This window comes from Sciurus carolinensis, chromosome 5 (genome assembly GCF_902686445.1).
Source record: "Sciurus carolinensis chromosome 5, mSciCar1.2, whole genome shotgun sequence".
Taxonomy (NCBI): domain Eukaryota; kingdom Metazoa; phylum Chordata; class Mammalia; order Rodentia; family Sciuridae; genus Sciurus; species Sciurus carolinensis.
This window is the reverse complement of record NC_062217.1, coordinates 90,896,715-90,921,669: the sequence shown is the minus strand read 5'-3', so window position 1 is coordinate 90,921,669 and position 24,955 is coordinate 90,896,715. Positions and strand designations below refer to the sequence as shown.

At 41.5% G+C, this 24,955-nt stretch overlaps 1 long non-coding RNA gene across 2 annotated transcripts; it reads left to right on the top strand.

Annotated features, from left to right (window-relative positions):
• Positions 1–2,932: 2,932 nt before the first annotated feature.
• Positions 2,933–23,410, top strand: LOC124984431 (uncharacterized). Of its 2 annotated transcripts, none has more exons than XR_007108670.1 (3): positions 2,933–2,988; positions 3,108–3,262; positions 23,268–23,410. It is a non-coding gene; the product is annotated as an uncharacterized LOC124984431 (long non-coding RNA). The 2 variants fall into 2 exon arrangements; XR_007108671.1 differs by lacking the exon at positions 23,268–23,410 and adding an exon at positions 8,356–8,465.
• The last annotated feature ends 1,545 nt before the right edge of the window (positions 23,411–24,955 follow it).

Below are 24,955 nucleotides of genomic sequence, written 5' to 3'. Positions count from 1 at the left end.
TATTCTAGATTGCTGCTCTCCTTGAAGAGGCAAAAGGGTGGCTATTTGGGGAAGATGGGGGGGGGTCGATGGGGTTGGTACAGCCACTTTCTGAAGAGGGAATAAAGAGATCGTTTGAAGGATCAGCAGCCAGAGGCAGGGCAGCCTGTATGGAGGGATTCTCCAGAATTGGCAATCGTCCATTGTTTGGGCAGTCTGTATGTGATGAGGATTGAGGGATTATTTGGAGGGGATTAGTAGCCATAAAACAGGCAGGCTGGATTCTACTGGGAGGGAGGGACCAAGAGGAAAAGATAGGAGCTAATTGTGTGCAGAAGGGGTGAGGAGAAATTTGGAAAGTCATTGTGGCCAAATCTCCTGTCTTGTCTTACGCTAGATTTAAGTGCAAAATTAGATACTTCCCACCTAAGGGTTTAGAGCCCCTGTGCTCCTCTTACAGATGAGAAACTGGTGTCTCCTCTAAGGTCATTCTGACTCCAAAGCCCTGTTCTTCATTCTGTTCAGTTAAATTGGTACTGTCAGTATTCCATACATATGGGGGAACACTGAGGCTACTAAATGGTCAGACCAGAATTAGAATCCAGGTGATCAGGTTCCAGAATCTGGGCCTTGGCAGTGGCAATGTTTGTGGAAGAAGTGGGAATGTGGCCTGAGGCAGGTGGGTGAGGAGGGGACGGTATGAGAATGCAGGGGAAATCTCCCAGTACAGAGTGCAGGGGAGGGAGTTTGCATCTCTAACTTTCTCCAGTCCCTCCCAGCATGTTCCAGAACCTGCTAAGTGCTAATGTGGGGCCCCAGGAGACCACTTTTGTTTGGGAGCAGGGCTATGCTGGGGAACTGTGGTGATCAAACCCAGTGCCTCACGTGGTAGGCAAATACTCTGCCACTGGGCTCTACTCCTAGCCCAAGTTCACAGCTCCTTATGTTTCCCAGGGGGTCTAAAACTCCTGGTCTCAAGTGATTCTCCTGCCTCAGCCTCCCAAAGAGCTGGGACTACTGGTGTGCACTACCATGTTGAGTAGGTGTTATTTAAAAAAGAATGCGCGCGCGCACACACACACACACACACACACACACACACATTTTAAGACAAACATATATTCTAGTAGAAAGAATAAGAAGGGGTACAGAGACATAACAGCTGAACTTGGGAAGCAGTAAAGCTGAACCCTACCATGCATAGAATAATCCTAGCCCAGCCTGGGTAAATCCCAGAACAAGCCTGTTTGTACCAACAAATTCCATCACGAACTAGGAACTGAAGCTCCCAGGAATTTCTGGAATTGTGGTGGGAGGGACTAGAGTGGGAAGATTGACTGGAAGTCCACAGGAAGAACAGGGTAGAGCTCTTTTGTCTCCTCAGGTCCGAGTTGTTTCCATCTTTATTCTGCGACTTTGCAGTGTCGAGGTGTCTCTCAATGCCTCCCAGTATTTGTCTCTTTGATATTTCCGTGATCCAGGCCAAAGCCCAGAAACCCCCTGTTCTGGCCACAGCCCCACCGAACACAGTGATAGGTGAGTGCTTCTTATTCACCTGGGCCCCTTTCTGTGGTCTGGCCTCTGAGGGTGGGCCTGGCCTGTGGGGGTGTGGAATCCCACCGCAGTTTTCTTTTGTGGGAGATCGGCCAGTTTTACCTCCGATGGCCATAAGGGGGCGTTGAAGGATTGTCTCCGCATCATTCCTACCCTCCTAGCAGCTCCTCTCGGTGCTGGATCTTTGCACCCGGAGAAGATTTGGGTGGCTAGAAATTTGTTCAAACCTGAAGCCTATGCTCTGGCACGCTGTCTTTTTCTCCCTCTGTCTGCTGGTGATCGAACTCAGGGCCTCGCCTCTGTAGGCAAGCACTCTAGCACTGATCTATATCCCCAAGCTCTGAAGTTTTCAAAATCAGGACTAGCCTACCCATTTTCATGCCATCGTGATGGTTTATAAAGTTACTGGTGTGCTAGCTGTTCTTTCTTGGGTCCCAGTTTCTTTTACTTTATCTTGGCAGAATAATCTATTTCCGGGTAGGTAAAACGAAAGGAGTGATTCCTGTACAGGTTTTAGGGAAGTTCCTGGAACACAGAGGGCTTATTATACATTCCATACCGTGACTGTCACACTCTTGCATTTCCCATCCATTCTCCCCACTGACTGTGCTGCCCGCCCTCCTCCCCCACCTCCCGTGGGTACTGGCCACCACAAGCTCTGTTTTCTTGCTGGCTCCTTTAACACCGGACTGAACAGGACCACTTGCAGCTTGAGCCAACTGTAGTTTTGGTGGGAAAAACATGTTTGCAGAATGTCCGGGTGCCTTGACAGGTAAACTTAACTAACCATTAAGTATCTGGATATACATTTATTGAATCACTACATACAGCTTATCTGTTAAGAAATGTGCGGGTATGAGGTGTAGCTCAGTAATAGAGCACTCACCTAGCATGTTCTAGGTCCTGGGTTCCATTCCTGGCACCATAACAAAAACTTTAAAAAAAAGCAAAAAAATTTTTTTTTCCTTGAGTTCTGAACCCGGACCTTTTGCATGCAAGATGAGCACTCTACCACTTGAGCTCCATCCCTGGTCCTATAGTATCTCTATATTCCCTTTCTTTTTCTATTTATATATACCCATTTAAACATCATATTTACCTAACCACATAATATAGGAAACACATAAAATTTACCAATCTGTAGAGATTTGTGTGTGTATATATTTTCTTAGAACTGATTTTAAAAAATTGAAAATTTTTATTTTATTTGATACTGGGGATTGAAACCACTGAGTCACATCCCCAGCCCTTTTCACTTATTTATTTATTTACTTTGGTACCAGGAACTGAACCAAGAATTATTGAACTACTGAGTCATCTTTTTCATCTCCAGATTTTAAAAAGTCTTTTATTTTGAGACAGGGTCTCGCTAAGTTGCTTAGGGCCTAAGTTGCTGAGTCTGGCTTTGAACTCGAAGTTTTCCTGCCTTGGCCTCCTGAATCACTGGGATTACAGGTATGAGCCACCATGTCTGCCTAGAATTGATTTTTGTCCTAGTCTATATTTTTAAATTTATTCTTTAATATTAGTATAACTACTATACTTGTCTAACCATTCTATGCATTTTTATACAGATGCTCCTTGCCTTATGAAGGTGTTACTTCCCTGCAAGCCTACATAAATTGAAAATGTTACAAGTGAAAAAAAATGTAGTTTATGCATCTAATCTACAAGACATCATAGCATAGCCTTGCCTACCTTAAATGTGCTTAGAACATCTTATCTAACTGTAAGTAATCTAACATAAAATCTATTTTATAATTAAGTGTTGAATATCTCATGTAATGTATTAAACACCTGTATCTAAAAAACATTGACAACACACTCTACTGTAAAATACTGGTAGTCATCCTGGAAAGAGAGCAAAATTCAAAATTCCAAGTTTTTTTTGCCCTTTCTTTTGTCTCTCTCTCTCTCTCTCTCTCTCTCTCTCTCTCTCTCTCTCGCTCTCTTTCTCGGTGGTACCGTCAATGGAACCCAGGGGCACTTTACCTTCATCTATTTTTATCTTGAGACAGGGGCTCACTAAGTTGCCTAGTTTGGCCTTGAATTTGTGATTCTACTGCCTCAGACTCTTAAGTTGCTGGAATTATAGGCATACACCATGTGCTGGGTTCCAAGTATGGTTTCTACTGAATGTAAATCACTTTTGTACCAACATAAAGCAAAAAAGTCATTCCAAACCAGTGCAAGTTGGGGACCATCTGTATACTTATTATTGAACCACTCTACATTTCTTTTTTTTTTTTTGCTGTGCTGGGGACTGAACCCAGGGCCTTGTGCTCTACCAACTGAGCTATATCATACCCAGCCACATTTTTATGTGTAGGAAGATAGGTATTGCTAGAGTTTGCCCTCTTTAACTCCTGTTAAAATTTAATCCTCATTATGAGACATTACTATAAGAGATGGGACCTTTAAGAGGTTATTAGGGCTCTGATCTAATGAACAGATTAGTTTATTCAGGTGATTAATGGATTAATGGTAATCTTGAGAGTGGGTCTGCTATAAAAGTAAGTTGGACTTGACCTCCCCCACATTCCCCATATCTTACCCTGTGCTGTTTCTGGACTCTGCCAACAAGATGTAGCCCCTTGACCTTGGACTGGAAACATGAACCAAAACAAATATCTTTCCCTTATAATTTACCCATTCTGTGGTATTTTATTAACAATAGAAAGTAGACCTTTAAGACAAAAATGTAATACATTTCTCGCATAGATAGCATGTATGGGTCCCTCAATGGTACAAAAAATGTTTTAAACATACATGCTTTATGTCACTGACATGTTCACATCTTGCCCATGCTCTTTGTGATGACCTTGTGCTCATGCATGGGTTGCTGCTTTTGTACTGTATTGCTGATGCATCTTGCTCTTGAGCTGCAAAGTGGCCATGATGAGCAGTCATCAGCTGGTAGAACCTGGTTGCTAGTATGATTCTGACTTGTGGTCAGAGAGTACCAGCTTAGGGGCAGTGATTGTAAGCCTCAGTTTTCTCATTTGTAAAATGTGCCTAAGAGTTAGGCTAATGATCTTTATTCAATGCTCAGGGGTTAGTGTCCATTTTGGCAGACCCTAGGTTTCAAATGCTTCTGTGAATAAGCTTGTGACTTTAAAATTTATTAGTTTAAAAAACATTTGGACTGGGGATGTAACTCGGTGGTAGAGCACTAAACATACACAATCCCCAGCACCACAACCAAACAAACAAAGCAAAACCATTTTTTTTTTTGGTACCAGGGATTGTACCTTGGGTTCCCAGGGTCTTGCTAAGTGGCTTAGGGCCTCACTATGTTGCTGAGGCTGGCTTTGAATTCCTGCTCCTCCTGCCTCAGCCTCCTGAGCCACTGGGATTACAGGTGTGTGCCACCACATCCTGCAAACAAACAAACAAAAACTTTTAATCGAAGTAACATATACATATAGAAAAGTCTATGAAGTGTCTGGCTTGATGAAATTTTTACAAAATGAGCATACCTTGGAACCAGCATCCAGGTCAAGAAATAGAACATTAGCAGGTCCAGAGACCACTCTGCATGAGGAGCCACACTCTGAACTTGTAACCACAAGTTCATTCTTCTGGTCTTTGAACTTCATATAAATGGAAGCACACAGGATGTACTGTTTTAGGCATTTCTTCCATGCAGTTGAGGTTATTTTATTCTCATTATTGTACAGTACTACATTGATGTATATACTTCAATTTAGTCCTCTCTGTTGCTGCTGTGGACATTTAGATAGTTTCTGGATCTGGGTCTTAAGATTAATGGAGCTGGGCAGGTAGGTTGGTGCATGTGCACATGTAATCCCAGCTACCTAGGAGGCTGAGGCAGGAGGATTGTGAGTTCAAAGCCAGCCTCAGCAAATTAGCAATTTTAGTTGCTCAGCCCTAAGCAACTTAGCGAGACCCTGTCTGAAAAGAAAAAAAATAAAAAGGACTGGGGATGTAGCTCAGTGGTTAAGCACCCCTGGGTTCAATTCATGGAACCATTCATGGAACCAAGAAAAAAAATGTTAACCATTTTTTTGAGGGTACTGTGGATCGAACTCAGGGGCACTTTACCACTGAGCAACATCTCCAGCCCTTTTTATTTTTTGAGACAGGGTCTTGTTAAGTTGCCTGGTCTGGCCTGCAACTTGCAATCTTCCTGCCTCAGCCTCCTGGGATAACAGGGCTGTGCCACCTCAATCTGCTAAGTCTTTTATTTGGATTGTTCCTTGGAATGAAATGTGAATAACAGGAACTACAGGGTTTGCGCAGATTCTGCCAAACAGATTCCAGATACTTGTTCCAATTTGGCATCAAAGCTAGGACTCTCTTGCTGGCAGCTGTGGGACACAAGGAGGATTGAGGAGGTGGGTACAGAAGGGACATAGACCAGGGTAACAACTTCTGGGGACATTTTTGGCTGTGCTTGTCCTGTTTGCCTCCCTCTTCAAAAATTCCATGTCTTCCTTCCCCAGAGCCAAAGGTCAATTTCCTTTCTTCAGGAAAGATTTCATCCCATTTGGCCTATCTTGTCCTGCTCCCCAGATCTTTGTATACACTTTTTTCTTGGTTTTGACATTTTACCTTCTATGATAGGTAGTTATTTCCTCTGAATGTCTTAGTCCAGATCCATGAATTCCTGGGAAGGAAACTTACACTTACTTCAGAAATACTGTAGCCCAGGTACAAGCGGCTGCACGTTTAGGAATGTCTACTCAGGGACTGGGGGTATAGCTCAGTGGCAGACCACTTGCCTAGATGCACAAGGCCTCGGGTTCAAGCCCCATTACTGTTTAAAAAATAAAAAAATGTCTGCTAAAACTTAGCACCATTTTACCTGAGTGAGGGTTTCCCTAAACTTGGTCTGTGTGTCTAAACCATCTTGAGTTCTAAGTCATTAAAATTTACATGATGGGCTGGGCAAGGTGGCACATGCCTGTAACCTCAGTGATTTGGGAGGCTGAAGTGGGAGGATTGTGAATTCAAGATCAGCCACAGGGCTGGGGTTGTAGCTCAGTGTTAGAGTGCTTGCCTAGCATGTGTGAGACACTGTGTTCGATTCTCAACACATGTAAATAAATAAATAAATAAATGAATAAATAAAGGTCCACCAACAGCTAAAAGTAAATAATATAATAATATAATAAATAATAAATAATTTATATATAATGTTTAAAAAAGATCAGCCTCAGCAATTTAGTAAGGCCCTGAGCAACTTGACAAGAGCCTGTCTCAAAATTAAAAAAAAAAAAAGGGCTGGGGAATCTGTCAGTGGTAAAGTGCCTCAGGTTTAATCTCCAGTACCAAAAAAAAAAAAAAAAAAAAAAAATTACATGATGGGCTGGATGTGGTGGCACACACCTATAATCCCAGTTACTCAGGAGACTGAGGCAGGAGAATTGCAAGTTCAAAGCCAGCTTCAGCAACTTAGCAAGGCTTGGCAAGACCCTAAGCAACTTAGTGAGAACCTCTTTCAAAATAAAAACTAAAAAGGGATGGGGATGTTACTCAGTGATCAAGAGCCCCTGGCTTCAATCCCTGGTATCTAAATAAATAAATAAAACTTACATGATGGGCTGGGGATGTAGCTCAGTGATAGTGTTTGCTTAGAATGTACAAGGCCCTGGGTTTAATCCCCAGCACTGCAAAATAAATAGTTTTTAAAATTTTTTTATTTATTTTATTTTATTTTATTTTTTTATTGTAAACAAATGGGATACATGTTGTTTCTCTGTTTGTACATGGCGTGAAGGCATACCATTTGTGTAATCATAAATTTACATAGGGTAATGCTGTTTGATTCATTCTGTTTTTTTTTCCCTTCCTCCCCACCCCTCCCACCCCTCTTTTCCCTCTATACAGTCCTTCCTTCCTCCATTCTTGCCCCCCTCCTTAACCCTAACCCTAAACCTAACCCTAACCCTAACACTAACCCCTCCCACCCCCCCATTATGTTTCATCATCTGCTTATCAGTGAGATCATTCGTCCTTTGGTTTTTTGAGATTGGTTTATCTCACTTAGCATGATATTCTCCAATTTCATCCATTTGCCTGCAAATGCCATAATTTTATCATTCTTTATGGCTGAGTAATATTCCATTGTATATATATATACCACAGTTTCTTTATCCATTCATCAATTGAAGGACATCTAGGTTGGTTCCACAAATAAATAGTTTAATAAACAAAATAAAATTATAATATGTGTTAGGTTTTTGATTTGTTGGTTGGTTGTTTTTTGGTGGTACTGGGGATTGAACTCAGGGGTGTTCTACCACTGGGCTACATTTCTAGCCCTTTTTTGTTGTTGCTTTTTGAGACAGGGTCTCCAAAAGTTGTCCAGTCTGACCTCAAACTTTCTATCCTCTGTCTTAGCTTCCCAAGTTGTAGGGATTACAGGCATGTGCCACCATGCCCAGCAAAAAGGTGTATTAGTATGTATTAGTATTCTTTGTAACTACTTACACCAAAGATAGCAATCTTTGCAATTTTGGAGGTCAGGAGTCCTGTGTGCTGGGCATGGGGCTGTTACAGAGGGTCTCGGAGTCTCAAGACAAGCTTTGATCAGCTGGGATCTTATTAGAAGGCTCTGGGTGAAAATCTACTTGGAGGCTTATTCAGATTGTCCTTGCACTTGATGGTAGGACTTGGGCAAGTGGTGGGGGAAGAGGCAGTGCTAGTGGGAGATGGACAGAGCTGGCCTTTCTCCCCTAGGTCTTAATTCTGTCCATCCCAGTAAGCCAATTCATTACCAGTCTCCATAGTGAAGGTAAATAAACCCCAGGCTTTGCTTAGGCCACCACTGCATGATTCCTGTCTCCATCAATTCAGGTATAATCCAGGAAGATGGAGCCCTGGAGTGAGGAGCAGGTTAGGGGTAAGTGCCAGAGGGCTGCACTTGGTGGTTGCATCACAATTTTTTTTTTGGCAGTTATGAAGCCCTTGACCATCCACCCACCCCCACCCCACTGCTCTGGCTATGTCTGGCCTCTGTTAGAAATCCTATGGTTTTCTCCTTCTTCCTTGTTCTAGCACCTCAGCAACAATCTTTAACATCACCTCCCCCTACTACTCCCTACCTATTTCACCTCAGCTCCAAGTGCTTCCCTGACCTAGTGTCTGTTCCAGGTAGCCAGCTTTCCTAGGACAGTTCAAACCCATAGTGTGCTCAGCCTGATGGTCCTTCCACTCTCCTCTCCATGTTACTTGGTACTGTCTGCCAGTCTGGTCCTCATGGGATTCAAAACTGGAAGTGCACCCATCTTCAACATTACACAGTCCCTTGTGGAGCCCTGGAGCTGCACAGAGGGGCAAGGATGATAGTGCTGGAAGGGACTTTCAGAGAACTCTGTTTTCTATGCACCAGGGGAAACTTCAGGGAACGACTGGCATTGGGAGCAGGGACCCATGGCCAAGAACCCCTCAGGACACATGCATTTAGTCCTGCTGCTATTGGGAACAATGGCTGCTAATGGTAGAGTCTTTTCCAGAAATTGTCCTTGCCCTAAGGTCAAGTCCCCTCTCTTGGAAACCTGGCACTGACTTGGTAATATAGGTGTTTTTTGCCTCCAGGCAGGATGTCTTTGACCAATAAGCCAAGCTCCAGAGCTCCCTGTGAGGTGAAAGGAAGTGCATCCCAACTCAACACTGCTTCTGCCCAACCAGTTCCCCTTATCATCCATAGGTGCTGTTTCTGAGAATAATCCCCAGTAAACTTTCTGCTGCACATGGCAAGTGTGTGCCATTTCTCAGGGAACCAAATCTAAGGCACTTGGGTCCAGGGAGGGTAGAGGAAGCGGACTCTAAAATGGGATTCTAGAACTGCACCTCCAGCTGGCCACCACCACTGAGGGGTCATATCCCCTGGCATTTTGTAGTAGGTGAAATTATTAGGACTTTCACAATTGGTGAGTTGGGATGGGATGTAATAACTCAGGCTTCTGGAAGATTTTGGGGCAGGACTAATGATAAGGTCTGGAATTTGGATGGATGCTGTTGAGACTGTTGATTGGAGAAAAAGGCGAGCATGACTCATCACCAACTGAAGGTAAAGTGTCAAAGTCGCTGGGCTTTCCAGGCTGTATTAAAGAGACTTTATTTCCTGCTGTTGGAGGACTGGAAATGCTGAGAATGTGGCCCAAAGCTTAAAAGAGCTGAAAAAAAAAAAAAAAAATGATGAACCCTTAGTGAGGTTCCCTGAGGGTTAAATAGAGAGTCTGAAGCCCTTAGATTCCCAGGAATGCCTCTTATGCACCTCAAAAAGGTGTGACGCCACCTTTGACTTACAAGGCAACAACTGCCTCTTGGGAACAGCCCCCACCTCCCCTCCTGGTCACAAAAGCTTGAGTCAAGACTTGACTCCACTTGACAGGGGAAGTGATGGGTATGGTAAGAAAGGAAAGGGACCAAATTCTGAAGAAGTTACAGGTCTCAGCCATGGTGACCAGCTCACAATTGTGTGTGTGTGAGTCCCAAGGGTGCTGGGACAAGATGAGAGGAGGCAGAACATAAAGTTGGATATGGCAACATTCTTATAGACCATCCCATTCACCCATTATATTGATAAAATCACTATAATTGGTTAATTGGTATAGAAGATAAAGAAGCATGGAAATTATGTTTGAAGATTTGGTAAGGTATGTGCACTTCGGAGGAATGGAGACAAATTCTATGGGTTCCCACATTAGTGAAGGTTTTTATTGTTACAACTTCACTGAGGAATATTCGACAAACAATAAACTGCCTATATATATTTTTGGAGATGTGTGCTGAGATTTGAACCCAGGGCCTTGTGTGTGCTCTGCCACTGAGCTACATTCATAGCCCTGAAACTGACTATATTTAAATTGTAAAATTTGGACTAGGGGAGTAGTTCAGTGATAGAATGCTTGCCTAGCCTGTGCAAGAAACTAGATTCAATTCTCCAGCATCATCAAATCAAATAAAAACTAACAAAAAAACAATGTAAAACAAAGTTTGAGGAGTTTTGACAGGTATATATGACCATGAAATCACCATAACCAGGAAAATTAACCCAAACCTTTCCAAGTTTTGTTTTTTTTTTTTGATGGTGCTGTTGATCAAACCCAGGGCCTTCTGTATGCCCTCTCCCACTGAGCTACATTCCCAGTCCCTAAAGTCCTTGAGTTTTTTTTGTAATCCATTTCTTCCTTTCCTGCTGGCCCACTCCCAAGTGCTAATACCAGGCAGCCATTACTCTGCTTTCTGTCTGATTAGTTTGCATTTTCTAGACTTTAAAAAAAATTTTTTTTGTAGTTGTAGGTGGACAGAATGCCTTTATTTATTTATATTTATGTGGTGCTAAAGATCAAATCCAGTGCCTCATATATGCTAGGCAAGCACTCTGACACTGAGCTACAGTCTCAGCCTGATTTTTTCCTAGACTTTTATATAGAGTGAGCCATATAGCATATACTTTTTTTTTTTTTTTTTTTTTTTTTTTTTTTTTTTTTTTGTGGTACTGGGGATTGAACTCAGGGCCTTGTGCTTACAAGGCAAGCACTCTACCAACTGACCTATATCCCCAGTCCTATAGCATATATTCTTTTCTTTTTAAATTTATTTTTATTGTAAACAAATGGGATACATGTTGTTTCTTTTTGTACGTGGAGTAACAGCATACCATTTGCATAATCATACATTTACATAGGGTAATGTTTGATTCATTCTGTTATTTTTTTCCTTTCTCCCCACCCCTCCCACCCCTCTTATAGCATATATTCTTTTGTCTGGTTTCTTTCCACCAGTATAATTGTTTTGAGATCTTTGTTGATGTCTCTCCTTATTCTGAAATAGTATTCTATTATTTGAATATATCACAATTTATCAATTTACCTGTTGATGAACATTCAGATTGTTTTCAGTTCTTAACTATTAAAAATAAAACTCATTTTTTTTTTGGGTGGATGTTCTGGATTGAACCCAGGGTCGCTCAACCACTGAGCCACATCCCCAGCCCTTTTATGTATTTTGTTTAGAGACAGCATCTCATTAAGTTGTTTAGGGCCTTGCCAAGTTGCTGAGGCTTGCCTTGAACTTGAGATCCTCCTGCCTCAGACTCCTGAGCTGTTGGAATTACAGGCATGAGCCACACTGTGTCTGGCATGATTGACTTTTCACTTAGCATAATCTGCTTGAGATCCATCTAAGTTGTTGAACATATTAGCAGTCCGTTCCTTTTTATTGCCAAATATTACATGATATAGAGTGTGCCAAAGTTTGTTTAAATGTTCATCCATTTGAGTTTTCCCCTGGTTAAGGCAATTATTTTATTTAATAAAATAATTTTTTTAGATATTGATGGACCTTTATTTTATTATTTATATGTGATGCTGAGACTTGAACTCAGTGCCTCACACATGCTAGACAAGCGCTCCACCACTGAGCCATGACCCTAGCTCTATGGCAATTATTAATAATACCTCTATGAACATTTATGATCAAGGAGTGAGTGTAAGTTTTCACTTTTCTTGATATGTGTGATTGCTGGGTTGTATGGTAAGTAATTTTATAAGAAATTACCAACTGTTTCAAGGGTGGCTGTACTATTTTACATTACTACTGGCGATGTGTGATTTAGTTTCTCTGCATTATTTTGTGCCAGATTATTACCCCTCTCCTGCTGGGGATCAATCCCAGGGGCATTCTACCACTGAGTTACATTTCCAGGATTTTTTTCTTTTTAACTTTGAGACAGAGTTGTGGGCCTGCGATCCTCTTGCCTGAGCTGCTTAAGTAGCTAGGATTATAGGCTTGCCACTGTATCTGGCTCTTCATTTTCACTTTTTCCATTGTGTACTATCTCTTAGCAATGTAATAAATAACATAAAATGAAAATAAATATTCTTTTGTATGTGTGTTGGTGGTACTGAGGATTGAACCTTGCCCATGCTAGGCAAGCACACCATCTCTAAGCTATATCCATCCCCAACCTTATTTTTATTTTATTTTGAAACAGTGTTTCATTAAATTGCTCAGGCTGGTCTCAAATTTGCAGTCCTCCTATCTCAACCTTCTGAGTATCTGGGATTACAGGCATGCACCACTGTGCTCAGCTTGTGTTAAACATTATTTTTTTTAGTCACTCCAGTATAGTGATATCTCCTTGTGGGTTTAATTTGTATTTCCCTAATAGCTAATGATGTTGAACATCTTTTCATGAGTTATGTCAGTGAATATCCTCTTTGGTGAAATACAAAAATACTCTTTGAATTTTTAAAAAGTTTGTTGTCTTATAATGAGTTATAAATAATAATTTTTTTTATGTATTCCAACTTCAAGTCCTTTATTGGATATCTATTTTACTAATATTTTCCTCCCAGTCTCTGACTTCTCTTTTCATTCTGTAATAGTGAAGAACAAAAATTTTAATTGTGGTGAAGTCTAATTTGTGGATTATACTTAATCAATCTTTACTAAACCAAAGATCATCATAAATTTTTATAGAATTTATGTTAATTACACATTAAACACCTTAGGTGTTCTGCTGAAAGGACCTTTAAGATTCAAACAGTTTATACTCACACTGTTTCAGGCATAGCAGCAACAGTGGAAGGAAAAGCAATGGGGGAGTTTGGGGACCTCAGGTGTAGGCTTCTTTGCATTTTCATTACGGAGACACACAGGATGCACTGTGATTTCAGAGCTTGAACCACTTGTGCACTGTGTATGTAGCACCTCGGTACTATGAAGCCCAACTTTTGTGTATGGTGGAGGTGAGGAAGTACAATAGTATAAAATTAAGCTGGTCACCTAGGCACATTCCAGCTTTGTGACCACCTTAACTTTCAAAATCCTCCAGACTCTACTAAATCCATGTGCAAATTATAAATTCAATTATTATTCAGCAATGTTGATGGCCTAGTCCTGCCCTGAAACAACTCATGGACCCATGGTAATAGATATTATAGATGTCATTTATTTATTTATTTATTGTTTGTTTGTTTTGTTTTCTATCTTCCTTTTTTTTTTTTTTTTTGATTCTGGTGATTGAAACGAGGGCATTGTGCATAAGAAGCACATGTTCTACCACTAAGCTATGCCCCAGCTCCCATCATTTATCTTTAATTAATACATTTCACAGCATTGGCTAAGGATCAATACCTGGGATAAACATGAGGTTAATCTGGATCAGCTGTTAACCCAGGCTATGCAAATTTTGTGGTTTAGCTTTTACATTTAGGTTGATGATCCATTTTGAGTTATTTTATGTGTACACAATTAATTTGCATATATTGATTTTAGATATTCTTCCACCATGCTAAACTCATCACTGGAGATTTTAGGGGTCCTGTGGTTTAGGATATGTTTGAACATTTTCCTCCAAAGTAAACTATAAATGATTGCATTTTATTTATTTATTTTTAAACCAGGGATTAAACCCAGGGGCACTTATACCCAGCCTGCTTTTTTAATTTTAAATCTTTGGGACTGGGTCTTGTTAAGTTGCTCAGGGCCTCACTAAGTTGATGAGATTGACTTTGAACTTGCAATTCTCCTGCCTAAGCCTCACGAGTTGCTGGGATTACAGGTGTGTACCACTGTGCCTGGTGTAAATGATTGTATCTTATATCTCCCACCAATAAGATAAAGTACCATGTATAGTAAACTCCCTGGAGTTTGAAGATAGCAAATTTCATGGGTGGAAATGCTGTTCTGGCCCATTTCTGAGCTACATGAAGGACTGTTGGCTTTGGTCTGTAGTAAGTTCAGGTTGTGGCCATGTTAGCAGCTCTAAATCCTTGCACCATAAAATCTGGTGGAATTTACTGTACTTACAGTATCTGTGGTAAGAAAAGATGCTATTTGAAATTTATGGCAAGTACCATTGTGAGTTATCACAATGTAAACCCATAGGGTTCTGAATCAAGGCCATACCATCTATAACAAGAATTATAGATATATGCCATCCAAATCCCCCCAAACAAAACAGCCCCTTAAGTACTCCTGAACTCTGATGGGGACAGAGTACCCACCAAGAGACATCAAGTGACTTTGCAGCCAGAGCCACCTGTCTTGAGCTGGGTTCTACTAGGCCCAGCAAGACATGAGGTCATTGGACTTAAGCACACCATAGTTAATGGTAGTATTCATCCCAGTTCTGAGCATGAGAGGGCCAGATGACACACAAAATTGCACAGTAGAGGGTCCAGGACCTGCATCACCCACTAATGTTCATTAGGGCTCCTCTCTCATTCAGGTCAGAACTGGGGTTGTGCAAGGGGTCTTGACATGAGTGGGAGGAAAGGGACCAAGCTTGAATGGGTTGACTTGTAAGGTGAGTGTACATCAAAAATAGTGCCATAGCCCCACATGAGGAAGCCCTGAAGAACAGTGGTGAGGGAAAATCCCTCCAAAGGGCAGAAATTCTGGCAGTGCACCTAGTCATTCACTGTGTGTAAAAAGTGGACTAAGATTAGACACTATGTTAACTCATGGACAGGGGTTAGTTCCTTAGCTGATGATCAGAAATTTAGGAGGACTGGGAGGTATGGTAGGCTGGAAATTGCATCCTCTCCAGATATATCCTTGTCCTAATCCTGGAACCTGTGAATGTGCCTGTTTTAGTCAGCTTTTTATTTGCTTTGTCTAAAAGGACCCGATCAGAATAACTGTAGAGAAAGAAAGGGTTTTTTAAGGGCTCACAGTTTCAATCCATAGACAGCAGACTCCATTCCTTGTGGCTTAAGGTAAGGCAGGGCATCATGGTGGAAGAGTGTGGCAGAGGAAACCAGCTCAAATGATGATCAGAAAGCAGAGAGAGAAAGTCTTGCCTTGCCATATACAAATATATACCCCAAAGTCATGCCCCAGTTCCCACCTTGTCCAGTCACACACTTCCTGTCTCCAGTTACCACTCAATCAATCCCTATCAGGGGATTAATTCACTGATTAAGACTCTCACAACCCAATCACTTCTCCTCTGAACCTTCTTGCATTGCTTTGCATGTGAGCTTTTGGGGGACACCTTCCATCTAAACCATAACAGTGCCTTTATTTTGAAAAAGTGTCTCTGCACTTGAGATTCAGCATTTTTCAAATGAAATCATCCTGGATGTGTGGGCCCTAAATGTTATCATGATTGTCCTTATAAAAGAGTGACAGAGGGAGATTAGATGGGCATAGAAGAGGTCACATGACCATGGACACAGACATGGGGGTGATGTAGGCACAAACCCAAGGATGCTGGCATATTCTAGAACAACTTGGTACTATGTATGAGAACAGGCCCCAAAGTACCATAAAACACAAAAAGGCAGGCAGAGTCAGGATTGCACAGAGTGCACTTGGGATTTACTAACAGAAATGTGGTCTTTGGTTAGGACTATAATGACTTCAGAATCCAAGTCAGAGTGGACCTGGTTTATCTTAGATTAATATAGAAGAGTTAGGCACATTCCTAGTGCCAGGATCCTGTTGTAAAGCTCCACATACCACTCTAATGGTTATTTTCTTTCTTTCTTTTTTGTAGTGCTGGAGATTCAACCCAGGGATGTTAGGCAAATACTCTACCACTGAGCTATACCCCCATCTTGGTTTTATCTATTTATATTATGCTAGGAAGCTTTGCAGGGACAACCAACCACTGATAATCAGACATGGTGGTTAAGACTTGAGATGATGCAGTCATGTCAAGCTGAATTCAAACAAGCTGACACCATAAGCTGAAAGAAGCAAGGCACAGATTTAACCCTAGAGCCTCTACAGTGAGATCAGCCCTGATGACAACTTGGTTTCCTTGATTTCAGACCTTCCTTTGATTTTCCTGGCCTCCAGAACTGTGTGAGAGAAAAAGAAATCTGTTCTTTTATGTCACTAAGTTTTTGGTAATTTGTTACAGCAGCCCAAGGAAGTAACAGGAGTGTAAGCATGAGGAGGTCTTTGTAGAGGCCCATGGATGGAGCTGCGAGAATGGGCATGTGAAGATTCATGTTTCACATGTAGCTATCACATATAGATGTGCATTCTGCTTCTGTTGCAGAACCCAAACTTCAGTTGATGGAGGTCATAAAGGTTCTCAATAAGATCTTGTATACATTCTTTAGTCTTGCTTGTGCCTCTGCAATGTGTCATGACTCACACAGCATTGGAACTACTCACCTCCTTTTTCAACCCTGATTAAGAAAGATTTTTGTCTGGTGACATCTGTCCTCTGTCTCTTGTGATGTTTTATCTTCTCTCTCTGTTCAGGTCAAATTTATGCTCCCCACTGCAACTGTTTGTAATCTTTCATCATTTACTCTGTAAGGCAAAGCTTCTGGAAGAAAACTTATGTGAGTTCTCACCTTCTGCTGGTTTGGGGCTTCCTGTTTTAACTGCTCCAGCATCTTCTGCAGGCCAGTGTTTTCCTTCTGAACTGGATGGAATTCAGCTTTGTGCCTTTGCTTAGCTTCAGGAGTGGGGAGGGGTGCTTTTTAACCTCTAAGATATTGGTCTGTAAAATTCTTTATAGAATCTTGCAATTGGTCCATAGATAAATAGCTTTCTAGTATATTCTTTAAATTCTTTTAGATTTCTAAATTAGAAGATTTTCTATTAATATTAGCAAATCTTTAAGCCTAGACACTTCTTTGAAGAGATTTTTTTTTAAAGTGTTTTGTGCCTTAGTTCCTCAAATATGGGGTTTAATTTTTGGAACTTTTCTTCACTGTCTGACAAGGTTTGAAGCATTTAAAATTTTTGCTATTTAGCTCCATGTGTTGTTCGGTTATCCCCACCTCCTATAGAAATTACTCTCCAGAAAAAAATGCCTCCCAAATTTATATGTTCAAAACCCTCCTGACAAGTAGAACCAGGCTTCAGATTTTCAGGCAGAGGGCCACTAGCACCCTTGTGATCTTGTTATGCAGAGAATTCTCTTTCCAGCCCTGAGCCCCAACCACTACCTCATGGGCAGCCTCACCATCTGGCCTAAACCTTTTCATGTCTTTTCATTGCAGACATCCTGGTGTATGTTGTAGTCTCCAGAGTTGGGGTTGTTGGCTGGGCCAGGATACTCCGACTTCCTTCATTGTCACCTGTCATTCAGCGCCCCCCTCCCCCATTTCCATCTTGTTCGTGTGTTTTAGAGACTACATTTCTTTGCGGGGCTTAGGTAGGGATGGCAGCTCAGAAGTGTCCAATGGGGCTGGGATTGTGGCTCTGTGATTGAGCGCACGAGTGAGGCACTGAGTTTGATTCCCACATAAAAAACAAAACAAAAGCAAAAACAAATGAGCAAAAAAACTAAATAAAGGTACTGAGTCCATCTACAAATATTAAAAAAAATAATAATAAATAAAAGTGGCCAATGGGTGGCACAACCTGGGCATCAATGACATTACCTATGGAGCGTATTTGAAGCCTCTGTTTTCTACAGCCTTTTTGCTCTCTGTGATGTCCACATAGAATGGTAAGGGACATAAGTATCTCTTTGCCAGACCCAGAAGGGGCCTTTACCTGAGCCATAGACTTGAAGTTCCCATCCCATGATCCCAAGATCCAGAGGTCTCTCAGTCTCGCTCCTCCTGCCTCCCTCAGCTCCGCCCCCACCCAAACAGCAAATCAGAGGCTCCGTTCAAGGTGCGTCACAAAGCTCTTACTTGCCCCGCCCTTCACAGCCCTGCCCAGAATGTGGTGTACCCACAATGAACAGAGTTGTGCTGCTTTTCCTGCAGCAAGGCGTCTCATACAGGGAGATCTCATACAGGGAGATCCTGGCCCAAAGTACCAAAGGAACAGGTGAGGGACTGAGGGGCTGCGATCATACCGCCCCTGCCCATGTTGGTTAGTGACTTTGGTCCCGCCACATTGCCCCTTCCTCTTTCATGCTTCCTTCAGTTCCTCTCTTTCTTTCCTTCACTCCTTATTTCTGAAAACAAAGTTTTTTCTTTCCCCCAAATCAATCCTTTTTTCCTCTAAGTAATGCCATTCTTTGGGTCCTCTGAGCCAACTTCACAGAGAGCAGGGTCTTCTGAGAACCTTTCCTTTTGTCAGGGATTAGGGTTGGGTCAGATTGACAGTTTGGCCCCAATCCTGACCAGCTGGATTGGAGCAAGGGAGAAAGAGTGGTGTGTGTGTGTGTGTGTGTGTGTGTGTGTGTGTGTGTGTGAATCAGGAAAAATGTCCTCCTTTGTAAGTTATGTTTGAAGCTGCTGTGCCATCCATACTATGGGGAGAAGCCCACCAGGAGCCCTGCTTGTGTGGTTAAAAGATTCCTGGACTTTGGAGATCATACCCCATTGTTTAAACCATGTTGGTTAGATTTTCCAATCCTTTACGCTGGAAGCATCCTTTATGATATGCCATCCTTTATGACATGACTGTATCCCACCTTAAACATCCATGTGGCTTCAGACCTCAGGGTTATTAGTCACTGTACTGCCTTCAAATACATAGGTCAACCATCTCACACCCACATCTTCCAGCTTTCCATCTGACCTCACTCTCCCTTGTCCTTTGAAGCCCTTTCCCCACTTAGCTTGAAGTGATATTCCCTGGTCATTTTTTTTTTTTTTTTTTTTTTTTTTTTTTTTTTTTTTTTTTTTTTGCGGTACTGGGGATCGAACTCAGGGCCTTGTGCTTGCAAGGCAAGCACTCTACCAGCTGAGCTATCTCCCCAGCCCATTCTGGTCATTTTTTTAATGGACTTCCATTCACTTTATCTACCTTTAGCAGTGGCAGTGCCATAGACCCTGCCTTTGGACTTTTCCTCTTTAATCTTTTCATCCTCCTTAAATGAAGTTATGAGGACTATGGCTTTAAATTTCATCTGTGCTGATTCTATAAACCTCTATCTCTAGTCCATTTTTGTGAATGCAAGACTCAAGTAGCAGCGGTCTCACGCACATCCATGCTTGGGTGTCTTACAACCATCTCAAATTGAGCACGTTCAAAGCAAGAGTTACTGATGATCATGCCTTAAGGAACATGGTCCTCCATGAGCATTCCCCATTCCAATAAAAAGACCAGGCTCACCTGGACACCTAGCCTGTTTCTGTCCCATTTCCTATTTTAATGCATGTCAAGTCCTATCCACCATCTTCATTGCTCCTACTCTGATCCTCATTCTGGCATCTAAACTAGTGAGAAAGCCTAAGAAAGGATCCTTCTGCTGCCCTCTGTTTCCCAGTGGACTCTGCACATTTTACTTTATTTATTTATTTTTTGGTACTGGGATTGAACCTGGGTGCTTAACCACTGAACCATACTCTAGACCTTTTTATTTTGAGACAGGTATTCACCAAATTGCTGAGGGTCTCACTAAGTTGCTGAGGTTGGCTTTGAACTTGCAATCCTCCTGCTTCAGTTTCCCAAGTCTCTGGGATTATAGGCATGTACCACCATGCCTAGTTTTCTCTGCACATTTTACATCAATCACAGTGTGTCACTGTGATCTGTGGGCCCCTCCCACTATCTTCCTCTACTTCCCTGCTCTGGTTACACTGACCCCATGCTATTCTAATGTGACAAGGTCATTCTTGTCTGAGGACTTTTATCCTCTTTGACCATCATATCTAAAATTGTCCACTGGCCCAAGGCACGCCTACATAGACAACACTCCAACTGAAGAAATACTACTAATAAGCATGTGCTGTAGCATTTAGCTTTAGGGAAGAGGGTGAGTGATTGCTCTGGATACTTGACTATCCTGCAGTAGTAGCATTTAGCCACATGGCATCATAGTGATGGGTGTGGACTTCCTGCCCCCTTGACATTAGGCTTGGCAGGTGAGTTGCTTTGGCTATAGAAACATTCTGAGATGCTTTCATGAGTTGCTTCCATGTCATCAATCAGTGGCCCTTAGTTCACCTCCAGATAGGTCACTAAAACTCAAAGGAACCATCTTCCTTCAGGTCTCCATCAACAGTGAAAAGAAGGAACCATACCACAGCACAGTCATGATGTGTGATGTCTGAAGCTCCTTGCACATAGTAACTCATTTAAAATTCACACCAAGTCCAGGGGAGGCTCTTTTATCATTATTCTATACAAAGGCAAAATGGAAATGCAGAGCAGCCACAGCCAACTTGTGATAAAGCTGGGGTATGAATTCAAGAGTCCTCAGGCCCCACATGCTCAGCTAGGATCCCAACTGCTTGTAGGGGCTGCCTCTCTGGTTTTTAGCCTGGCTCTCAAACTTCTCCTGTTTTTCTCTGAGCAAAGGAACAGTTTTGTCCTGGCTGACCATGACAGGGATTGCTTCAAAATGTAAGGATTCTCTGCTGAAAATCAGGCCTGAAGCAGAAGATGAGTCTGCAGAGGTGTCCCTGGTGGAGCTGGGCTGCCCTGCATCTGCTCAGGCATCCCCTACCTCCCCAGGCATCTCACTTATGGGGTAGGGGCTGGGACAGCAGGCTCATTTAGCTATTACCAAGTCAGTGTGTTTTCTTCACCACCAGAACACATGCACATGGGAAGCCACATCATGTTTATTCATGGAGTTTCTAAGTCAGTGTGAGGGCACATTTCCTGAAGATGTGTGACTTGGGTTACCTCACACTGATGGCAACGTGGTGCTAATGCCCAATGCAAAAGCTCATCTCCCCAAATTGAGTCCATGCCCACCAGCTATGGAGTCATGGTGTTTTACATGCTTCTATTCTACCCCAAGAGTCCTAGAAGCCCTCACTCAGATCCCCAGTCAACTCTTGTGGGACATGTTAGTTGGTATGAAGAAGCCTGTGCACCATCAGTTTCTTTTCTTTCTATTTATTTTGAAATGGGGATTGCTATATAGCCTAGACTGGCCTCAAACGTCTGGGTTCCAGGCAATCCCCCTGCCTCAGCTTCCAAAGTAGCTGGGACTATAGACACATGCCATCAACTTCTTTCTTTCCTTTTTTTTTTTTTCAATATAGAATTTCAACAATCTCGTTTTTTTCCTACCATAAATTTCTTATGGCATCATTTGCTGAGTATCCAATTCTGTCCTTACAATCCTGGCTGTGAGACCATCATTTGTTGAAGATATAATTTTTGGCTTTTAGTTTAAAATGAATCTTTTGGCAAGCGTGACCAAAAAGCAGAAACCATCCAATGATGACAAGACTGAGTGGCCTGGTTAAATGATTACAGTAACCAGCAATAGAAGAATGAAGGAGAGAAATCATCCCTTCTGGGGTTTGATTCAGAACTATTTTATAAGATTGTTCCCAGGGGATAGAAAGCAAGGACATTGACACAGCCCCAGGCCCTCCAATCACCCTGAAAAGTATATGAATTCTGGGACATTTTTATTAATATAACATTCTATTAATATTTTGTACATTTTGCCTGTGCAAAATTAACCTCTGAACTACACTTTTAGATTTTAGAGATTTTTTTCTACCCTGTGGGCTGGATAAACAGATCAGCAGGTCATTTTTTTAATGTTGTGCAATTAGAAATGTGAAACTAATTAAATGTAAAGGATGTCTTCATGCCTATTATTTCTAGGACCTCACTTAACGTTTGATTACCATACCAGGGTGGTAAGGTGAGGGAAACTTTTTGCTGTTCAGGAAGCACCAAGTGGTTTGGGTCTTGGTTATTTCCAGGTTTAGTGTTAGGAAGACAACATCACAAAGGCTTGTCTGAAGAGACTGACTGCATGGCTGTGTTGAAGTACCAAAGAGGAGACAGGTATGGGATCATGTATAGAGAATGGTAAAGAGCAGGCAGAGCCAGCAGATGCATTCTTTCAAAATACAACACAAGTGTTGGAAAACTACAAAGGAAAGTAAGGAAACGATTACAGTTGAGGATAAGAGTGAAGCCCTAGGGTTGGGGGAATAATGTTCACCTCCAAGGTCATCAGTTTGCACCCTTGAGATGCAAACTCAGGCACATACAGGTTGTCTGAGGTAATAGTATGCCTTGCTTCATATGCTGAGTCCCTATTTTTTATTTTTATTATTATTTTTTGAACTGGACTGCTTAACCATTGAGCTACTTCCCCAGTCCCCCCCCCCCCTTTTTTTTCCACTTCAACAGAAAGTTTATCTTTTTTAAAATCTATTTTGATTCATTTTACACAAATGGGGCACAACTGTTGTTTCTCTGGTTGTACACAAAGTAGAGTTGCACCATTTGTGTAATCACACATGTACATAGGGTAATGATGTTTGTCTCATTCTGTTAATTTTCCTCCCCCCACCCCCCCTTTTTATTTTTTATTTTAGACAGAGTCTGACTAAGTTGCTCAGGGCTTTGCTAAGTTGCTGAGACTGGTTTCAAACTTGAAATCCTCCTGCCTCAGCCTCTCAATACTAGGGTTACAGGCATGCATCACCATGCATGGCCTGAGTCCTTATATTTTAGACTTATTTTTTATATTTTTTACTTTCCCCCCTGCAAAGGTATTTTTATTAATGTTTCCTCCATTGGCCCAATTTTTTTTTTTATACCAAGGATTGAACCCAGGGGCACTTAACCACTAAATTACATCCTCAGCCCCTTTTTGTGTTTTATTTAGAGATGGTCTTGTGGAGTTGCTTAGGGCCTCACTGACTGACTGAGGCTTTGAACTTGTGATCCTCCTGTCTCAGTCTCCCGAGCCTCTGAGATTACAGGTGTGTGCCACTGCCCCCAGTTTCTGACCCTTGTTTTTTAAAATGGTTTTTATTGGTACATTATAATTATATATAATAGTGGGATTCATTGTGACCTAATTGTACATGCACATAATTTGAACAATCTTTTAGAGCTCTTTGTCTTACCTTTATAACTTTTCATGTACAACGTATCTCATTTATTCTTTAAAGGTAAGGAAATTTACAATGTACAAAACTTCAATCACAGCAAAGTCTACATGAGCCTAGGAAACAGCCCTGGATTGCTCCTGGCAAACATCCTGTGAAAACCCGGTTCAGGAAAAACTGACCTTCATAGATTGAGTTAGGGGAAAGGAATCAGCAAAGGATTTCTCTGAAGACAATGCATACCTAGCAAGTGAAGGACACAGATGAGTCAGAGGATTACTGCAAGATGTTTCCACAAGGATCTAAAAAAGCAGGATAAGGCATTCATCAAATGATGCCACCCAATGAATCCATCACTGCTGCAAACCAGAGATTTGTTACTGTGGAGGAAACAAAACACTACCTGACCAAGTTCAGAGATGGAAGAACTCAACTAGGAAATGATGTGCTCCAGAGCAGCAACTGGGAAAAGATTGAGTCACTCTTTTCTGTGACTTAGGGACATAGTTGACTCTTCAAATCTCATGATATAATCTTTTTAAAAGCATTCTCTTTTTAACCTTTATTTTATTTTATTTTTTGGGAACCAGGCATTGAACTCAGGGGCACTTGTGACCACTGAGCCATGTTCCCAGCCCAATTTTGTATTTTTATTTATAGACAGTTTCACTGAGTTGCTTAGTGCCTCACTTTTGCTGAGTCTGGCTGGTGATTGAACCTAGAGTTTTGCAAGCACTCTACTACTGAGCTTCACCCCCATCCCCTAGAACAGTTTTAGGTTCATAGTAAAATTAAGCAGAAAGTACAGAGATTTGCAATATATTTGCACATGCAGAGGATAAATTTGTTACTTCCTCCACAAGACTATTTGTTACAATTGATTTATATATCTATATCTATCTATCTATCTATCTATCTATCTATATCACTATACTATATTAGTATACATAGCACTTTCACTTTCCTAAGAATCTGCTCTTTTTCCCCACCTCTGGCAATTGCTAATATTTTTACTGTCTCTGTATTTTTGTCTTTCCTAGAATGTCATAGAATTGAATCATACAATATGTAACCTTTTCATATTGGTTTCTTTCACTTAATAATATGCATATGTTTCCTTCTTTTCATGGCTTCTTAGCTTATTTCTAACTATTTCATCATCTGCATGTATCACAGTTTATTTGTCCACTCACTTGCTGAAGGACAGCTTCCAAGCTCTTTACATGCAGAACCAGAAACCAGAAGGCCTCACATACTACCATTTTATTCTTGGAGCTCCACTTTCTTTAAGATGTCAAGTGAATCACTAATGAATTGAGCCAAAGTTTAAAAGCATCTACACAGAAATGCAAGTGCTTAGACTATTTCCAAGTTGTAAATAGAAGGCCACATCAGTAAAGCTGACCAACTAGAAGAAGATAAATTCATTGAAATCTTTCCCAAAAAATCACATCTGAGTCAAGAGGACTCTTTTGGCCCACCCACTAGAATTGGGGAAGTTCTTGACAACCATTGGTCATGTTCACACCAAATTTGCCTATAAACAGGCCTCACTTAGGAAATGACCCAAGAAGCCTCCAAGAAGTCAAGCCAGGAGCAGAGGCTTATAGGTCCAAGATGATAAGGAAACACAGAGTTGGAATGAGCAGTGGAGAAGGCCTTAGATCTATATAGAAAAAGAAGAAAGAAACTAACCTGCACAAAAAGGAAGGAACAAGAAACATCATCTGAACAAACAAACACAAGGAAAG